The following is a 7706-nucleotide window of genomic DNA, read 5'->3' on the forward strand; positions in this document are numbered from 1 at the left end:
TGCTCTGTATACCAGGCTGGCCTTGAACCCACAGAGATCCACCTGACTCTGCCTCCCAAGTGCTGGGATTAGAAGTGTGTGCCATCACTGCCCGGCAGCTCTCCTGCTTTTATGACCCCGGGGGCCAGCTCTCCCACCTGCCTCGGGTCTTGATGGGCAGGGAGGGGGTTCAGGAGACTTCTATATGTGAAAATAAATGAAGATCAACCATTTCTCAACTGTCCCCTTATTCCTCTGTAGAAGCTTTTTGCACAGTTTACATTCAGAGTTCTTAGTGGACTCTAGTATCTCCCACTGAGAAAGGAGAACCGTTGATCTCAGATGATTTCATTTGTCAATATTTATTTGACATTTGAACAAAGCAGAAAAATCCACATGTTGACAGCAAACAATTCTGATCCATGCATATATCCCTTTCTCTCACCCTAATAACGTGCTATGGAATCATGCAACTACACACACCCATGCTGAGGGTGGTGAGCTAAAAGCTGTGTGTGGGAGGGGGTAGTTGTTCATAGCCACATCGGAAACCAAGTAAGTTTCCCACTTCAAGTCAGATGGCAAGCCATCCTTGACTTTGTCCACACCCAGGCCTGTTCTTTACCAGTGGCCATGACCACCAGCTGTAGAATCCAAGCCTTAGAGGTGCATTTTTGAGATGAAGTGGGTGCCCAGTATAGTGGCCACAGAAAAAAAGACAGTTCCTTCCATTAAAGGACTATATCTAGTAGAGGCAGGAGGTTCACAGATAGTATAAATCCATGTGAGCAGTGGGTATGAAGCCTGAGTCCATTTCATTCCTCCTGAACTCTAGAAGGGAGGAGATTTTCCTCTTTCGTTGGATGAGCTGCAGCTCTTGGGGCAGGGCGGGGAGAGAGCTGAGAGCTCTGCTGTCCTCTGCCCAGGTCTCCATGAAGATACCTCTGCTGGTCTTGGTCTCTGGTCCTACTCTTTATTTAAGCCGGCCTCTTCCAGTGTCCCTTGAGGGATGTCTTCTGGTGGAAGCTGAAGAAAAGGATGATGAGGCCAACATGGAAAACCATGGTTGCTGTGAAATTCATCTGTAAGCAGTACTTGGTGAAGAGATGGCAGAGAGTGAGCAGTGATGGCCACAGACTGATCCTAGAAGAAATAAAGCATAGGAGTTAAGGGAGAGAGCATCAGAAATCATCCTGAGGAGGGACAACTCCCTTCCTGGGTCCCTCTTGTTTAGTCCCCTTGTCCACCAGCAGAAGCAAGACCTCCCACTGTTCAGAAACAAACAAACAAAAAACTCAAGCCCCAGCCCATGATCCCAGGAATCTTCTTGCTCCTTCTCCTCATCAGCTACCCCCACCAGTCATCCATTTTTGTCATGCTAACACTGATGGTGAGCTGAGTGACTCCCAGTTCCTATGAGGGATACCTCAGACTGTCACCAATATCTGTCAGTGATGGTCCCTAAGCCTCAGGGTACTCAGGCACCTGTGTTCGATCAGCAGTCATGGGTCACAGGATGCTTGTGCTTAGTGGCCGTCTAGCTGCAGCACTCACATTGTAGGTGATGGGAATGAGACCTGGTCACCTGTTAAAAGTTTTCTATCATGCTCATTCATGATGGTTAGTTCAAAGAACAAAGGAGGTAGCTACTGAAACTCTGACACGTAGGGAGACCAAGGAAGACCCTGGGATAAGAAAGACCTGTTCATGATTAGGTATCAGGACACGGGTGTAACTCAAAACATAGCTGAGGGTTCAGCCCAGAATCCTGGAGCTAACAGGGTCTTCTCACCAGCCAGAGGATGAAAGATTGTAGGTGTAACCATCTTATTAAATAAGAAACACAGAGCCAATGCAAAGATGAAAGCCCAAGACGTCAGAGCTAAAAAAACCTTACCCTTCATTGCCGCTTCTGTCCTCCTCAGCAAGAGAGCTACTTCCTGTCTGTCTGTCTTTTTTATAGACTTTCTATTCTGCCTTCTCATTGGTTGTAAACCCAACCACATGACCTCCTCATCACTGCCTGTCTATACAGACCTCCAGGTCTTCTATGGTTGGTATTGAGATTAAAGGCGTGTGTCTCCATGCTGGCTGTATCCTTGAACACACAGAGATCCGCCTCGCTCTGTCTCCCAAGAGCTGGGATTAAAGGCGTGCACCACCACCACCCAGCTTCTGCTATGGCTTGCTATTAGCTCTGACCCCCAGGCAACTTTATTTATTAACATGCAAATAAAATCACATTTCAGTACAAATAAAATATCACCATAAAAGATGTTTCCCCTATAGACAGAACCTATGAGAGGCCCCAGGCTGCCAGTCCACAGTACAGGTTCTGAAGATGTATGCCAAAAAAACTAAGCATCCACTGAAGAAGGCTGCAGAGAGAGGTGGGAGAGAGCCTCGTCACAGCTGGGAACACTCCTGCAAATCTGCAGAGAAAATCATCAGTAAGATTTTACCTGAGATCTGGAGTGAACCAGCTAAGATCATGATGGAGGGCTGGGGGAGCAGAATGCTATGTGAGTGTATGCATAACCCCCTTTCACTCTCTGGGCTATTGCCTGAGCTCCTGGAAGGCACTAAGGAGCAACAAAGGCCTGGCCTCATGACCTCAGGGAAGGGCCAGCTCAGAGACAAGCTGTGCTGGCACAGACACCCACCTCCCAAGCTGTCACTCAGCCCAGCAGAGACCTGCCCCATGAGAGGCTGAACCTCCACAGGAACATCACTCACCTTCCCAGGCAGAGCACACTGGACTCTGGCCCATCAGATGAAGAGCATGGTGCCATGTCAACAGACACACTGGAAGGTGAGCTGACGTAGGTCCTTATAGAAGGAAGACCTGGAGAGGGAGGAGGGAATCGTGTCCATTCTTGGGGCCTTCTTCCTCCAGGCTCGTCTTCTAGAACTTCAGACACCCCTTTGGAAAGGACAGGTGATTAACTCACTTTACTGAAGGAAAACGTAAAATGAAACAAAACAAATGTCAGCAGCCATTTATTAACATCTATTTAGCACCTACAGTATGTCAAGTTCATTATATGACTCTAAAATCATTTAAACAATACATAATAGTTTGCAATTTATGTTTTTGAGGCTTCTGCCTTTCAGATAAGGAAACTGGGTCTCCAAAAATTTAGACTCTTGTCCAAAGGCACACAACTAATAATACATGGCCAAACTGGGATTTAAGTAGTCTGTCTTCAGAGACTATGCTCCTTCTGACATCCCATCTTGCCTCCCAGAACCCTGGCAATGAACCATGTAAGAGGCTTATAAGAAAAAGGCCCCTTATTTCCACACTACCACAAATGAATTATGAACTGATCCATCCACAGGGTCCTGCAGACCCTCTGGGTTTCCCAGCCGGGCTCCTTCCCTGACTGACATGTAAAGATAGCTTTGGTGGTGATGGCATATGCCTTTAATCCCAGCACTCGGGAGGCAGAGCCAGGTGGATCTCTGTGAGTTCGAAGCCAGCCTGGTCTACAAAGCAAGATCCAGGACAGGCTCCAAAGCTACACAGAGAAACCCTGTCTCAAAAAAACAAAAACAAAAACAAAAACAAAAACAAAAAACAAAAACAAAAAGCAAAGACAGGCTTTGCTGTCTGGTGATCTTTGCCATAATATTTCTGTTTAAATTATTCATTTTCCATTTTAATTTAATCTAGAATCCAGCTGCTAGAAGGTGGGAGGTACCCGCCTCTATGTGGGTGCATAGGTCAAGAGTGAGGAACCCAAGAACTCTTGTGGTAGGGAGATGCTACCTCAGTATCTCAGCATTTCTTTCTGCAAGTACTGGGAACAAAGCTTCTACATCCAGCTGGAGGAAGACATCTTCACTGGATATCTGGAATGCTACCCAGACCTGCCTGATAGAACTCCATAGAGGAGCAGGTGGAGGATTTTTACCTCACAATTCCATGGCATCCAGGACTCAGCAGCACTAACACACGCTCGCCATCTGCTGGTCATGAAGGGGAAGTTCGGTGAGACTATATCCTACTGACAGGGTTAACCAGGGGAGGTCAACCAGCTGTTTCTGTGGGCCTTCTGTTCCCACGGTGTCTACCTGTCTGCAGGCAGATGGCTATTAGCTTAGAAAAGAAGGGGAGAAGCTCCTGGGGTGATCACAAAAGGACTTCCAAATATGCTAAGGCCAACCTTGATCATGGAAGGATTTTGTTCATTGAAAACTCAGATTCTTAGCCAGGCCTGTAATCCCGGCTATTTAGGGAGACTGAGGCAGGAGGATTATGAGTTCAAGACAAGCTTGGGTGAGTTAGTAAAAGACTCTGTCTTAAAAATAAAAACAGAAAGAGTTGAAGACATAGCTCCATGGCAGAGTTCGTGCGTGATGCCCAGGTTCAATCCCCAACCATGAAAAAGTCAAACAAAAGGAGAGAGGAAAGAAATGGAGAGAAAAGCAAAGTGAGTTCTTGGTTGCCACGTGTGGGGTGGAGGCTAAGAACCAGGTTGGCTCTCTCTCCCGGCAGCTGGTTTTCTCACACTAAGGCCCTGCCCAGGTCCCATGATGCTACACCCATTTTCCATCCAGTGACTTGTTGGGCCTCAGATCGGATTTTCCAATCCAGAAACTTTCACTCTGCTTCTGGCTGAAATAGAACCATTAGCAATAATGATGTGACTGTCCCTTGGCTGTGACCAAGCTCTGCCAGGCTGAGAAATGCCCAGGCATCCTCTAGTTCAACCCTCTTTCCAAACATTCCCTTTAGTGGGTAGGTATTGTAACTCTCCATTCACATGTACAAACTGAGTCCCCCACCACCACACTCCCAGGAGAGTTCCATGTCACATGGCAAAGAACCAGCAGCGCGGACACCCAAACTGGTAAAACTCCACGGGAGCTTGTTCACTGACCTGTCGGAAGGTCCCAGGAACACCATCTCACTCCACTCACGTTGGTTCTTCTGGGACGTGCTTTTCTCCCCAACTTCCTGTCGTGTCCTCAGCCCCAGCCCACCATAGTTGAGTGACTGGCAGAGTGAGCAAGCTGTGGTCAGCCAGGAGCCAGGCAGTAGTGAACGTGAAGGACTGGGACAAAGGTGAGGATCAAGTCACAAAGTCACGTTTGCTCAGGATACTCTGGCACTCATGTCTGGGAAGACTGACACAGTGATGCTATGAGAGCATTCCACTGTGTCCAAGACAGTGTGTGTGTGTGTGTGTGTGTGTGTGTGTGTGTGTGTGTGTGTGTGTGTGTGTGTCCTTGCTGGGCACCAAGGAGCTGGCTGAACTAAAGTTTGCACCCACATCCTTCCTATCCACAAGGAGCTCCAAGCCTGCCCAAGGACGGAAGACACATTCCAACCTCCAAGGTTGGTGCCAAGAGAACAGAGTTGTTCTATAGGTCAGGGGTCGACTGGAGATGGACAAACTTCAACAAATGGGAGGAGATACCATTTCTTGCCAGAGCAAGGATGTATGGCACCTGAGTGCACTGAGCTCCTGGGCATCTACAGGTGGATGGAGATCCCTGCCCAGGGAAGCAGGCCACCCACCAGAATTGAGGAAGAGGGGGTAGTTCAGGATGGGGCTGGGGGCTGGTTAAGGAATGTGGCTTCTGCCATTTACTTATTTATTTATCTGACAGTGCTGTGTTGATTGGCTCAGCTCTTGTCCGTGTGAGCACTGTTTGGAGCACCAAGTCACACTGATAGAACACCTGCCTCCAGGGTCATGGAAGCGACGGGAACTACTGAGGATTCTGAGCATGAAGGTGGCATGGGTGAGGCGGGGTTTGCCAAGGAGGAGAGTGGCAGCAGGAAGAGTGGCTGGTTCTCCCATTAAAATGACACATTCTCTAGGGCACATTCTGTGTCCTGTGTGGTATCAGTGTCCCCCATACAGTACCAGCCACTCTGAAGGGCCTGTCTTTAAAGAGATTTGTTAAGTCAAGGGCCCTACCTTTCAACTTTGCAGGTTAGGAGGGAGACAGAAATAAATAATGGGCAAGGGAAAGCCAGAGCCCCGAGGTGCCTCCTCCACAGGCTCTGGGCTAGCAGAAGGAGGGGCAACCACGGGCCTTCAGCCTCAGCCTCAGCCAAGTATTCAGCCACCCACGAAGGTGGTGTGAGGTCCTTTGGTGTTTGGAGTAGGTCACTCTGCCATTTTGGCAGACAGCAAACTAATAAGAAGGAGGCAGGTGGGCCTTGCATCATCAGGCTAGTTCACTGGCTCCTCTAGAGGCTATGGATGGGGGATGGGGATACAGGCTCTACAGCCAGAGCACCTGGCTTCGCATCCTGCCTCTGCGTCCTGACCTCTGGAATGTGCTTGATCTCTGCACCTTTGGTGCCTTGACCATCGGTGTCATGAAGACCTACGAGCCCAGGGCGGTCTCCTGCTCGTGACAAACACGAGCTGCTGCCACATGAAAAGCCCTTGCCCAGAGGCAGGTGCTGCCTCCCTACATGCCCACAGTTTGCGCCTTTAACCGTCTGTCTCCCCTGACTAATAGTCGCCTACATCAACTGACACCCCTGCCCCAGTCCCCACTGGGAGCCCCCTGGGGTAGATGCTGTGTTGGACACAGTAAAAGCTCCTTGTGCACCTCTGGAGTAGTGGCTCCCAAGGATCTAAGGAAGGGCCACACATGTGGGCTTAGAGAGCCGGGCAGAGGTTTGCAGCAGCCGGAAGAAATGGTAGTGGCAGTGGCGTCTGAAGCCATGGCGAATTCCACACTGGCTGTCTGGCTGCCAGACCTCACTGATTTCAGTTAAGATGGTTCACTAAGGTTGGAATGGCCAGAGACAATGAAACAGGGGTCTTAGGCATTACAGTGATTCCTCCAAAGCCTTCCGACTCATCCCTTAGGAGCCCCCAAAAGGAATGGACCTACATCTCTTAGAATATATGGCCTGGAAAGAACACCAGGCCCAAGCTGTAGGCAAGGGATCCTGCCAGCTCCCGAGGGTCCTTCTGGGACCAAAACCACAGGGCCCACTGTTACCTGGAGAAGGCTGAGAACAAAGAAGCTTCTTAGGTTCTCTGGGAGCGGCATACGGACCAGAAACCAGGCACGTCCTTGAATCCAGAGAAGCAAAGCGGGACAATGGCAGTTTGGATGGCTGCTCCCCACCCCATCCGTCCCTTAGCCAGCTCCACAACATGCTCAGCCCCACCTCTTAGCCTCAGAACGGCAGGTCAGCTGAGTAAACAAATGAAAATCCCCATTGCCTGACACTGTCTCCTACCTCTGTTGTCTGAGGCCGGGCTTGTATATTCCACAGCTTTCCAGGGTATGCCAAGTGAGCACCTGTAAGTAGAAGCAGGATTTGCATCTTGTCTAAACCCTTGCTGCCTGCACTTCCTGCCTCCCTCTGTACGTCTATGAACCTAGGATCCCCTCTCCATCACCCTGACACAGCCACTGATGTCCGGGCTTGCTTTGGGACACCCAACACGCACCGTCCGTATACTGCAGGACATGCTATTGGTTACATTGGTCCTTGTGCTTGCCCTTGGTTGCTCTATTTGGGATCTCCAGCCCCTGGCAGTGGCTTCAAGATGACAGGGTTCAAGGGACTGGGATATGGATATGTGCATCAAGTAGGGGGTGGAGGCCGGGGACGGACAGGCGCAAAGATACCCCCTCTTCAGTTTTCTTCTTGTCTCATACTCTAAGGCCGGCTATGACTGAGCATCCCGGGATCCTTCCACTTCCCACCAAACCCTCTGGTCCTCCACTACTTTACTTAC

General features: G+C 49.6%; 1 long non-coding RNA gene across 10 annotated transcripts in view; it reads right to left on the minus strand.

The window, feature by feature from the left end:
• Positions 1–322: 322 nt before the first annotated feature.
• The window catches only part of LOC128099414 (uncharacterized), a 43251-nt gene continuing 35867 nt past the window's right edge, over positions 323–7706 (minus strand). For 5 of the 10 annotated variants that reach the window (XR_008214516.1, XR_008214517.1, XR_008214513.1 and 2 more), the window contains 4 exons: positions 7202–7263; positions 3897–7031; positions 2716–2902; positions 323–1122 (listed from right to left, as the gene is read on the minus strand). This is a non-coding gene — a long non-coding RNA (uncharacterized LOC128099414). Of the gene's footprint in view, positions 2412–2715; positions 2903–3896; positions 7032–7201; positions 7264–7706 lie in introns of all 10 variants that reach the window. The other 5 variants (XR_008214512.1, XR_008214518.1, XR_008214515.1 and 2 more) reach the window with 5 other exon arrangements.

The sequence above is a fragment of the Peromyscus californicus genome, unplaced genomic scaffold, assembly GCF_007827085.1.
Source record: "Peromyscus californicus insignis strain IS unplaced genomic scaffold, ASM782708v3 Scaffold_6__1_contigs__length_162567912, whole genome shotgun sequence".
NCBI lineage: Eukaryota > Metazoa > Chordata > Mammalia > Rodentia > Cricetidae > Peromyscus > Peromyscus californicus.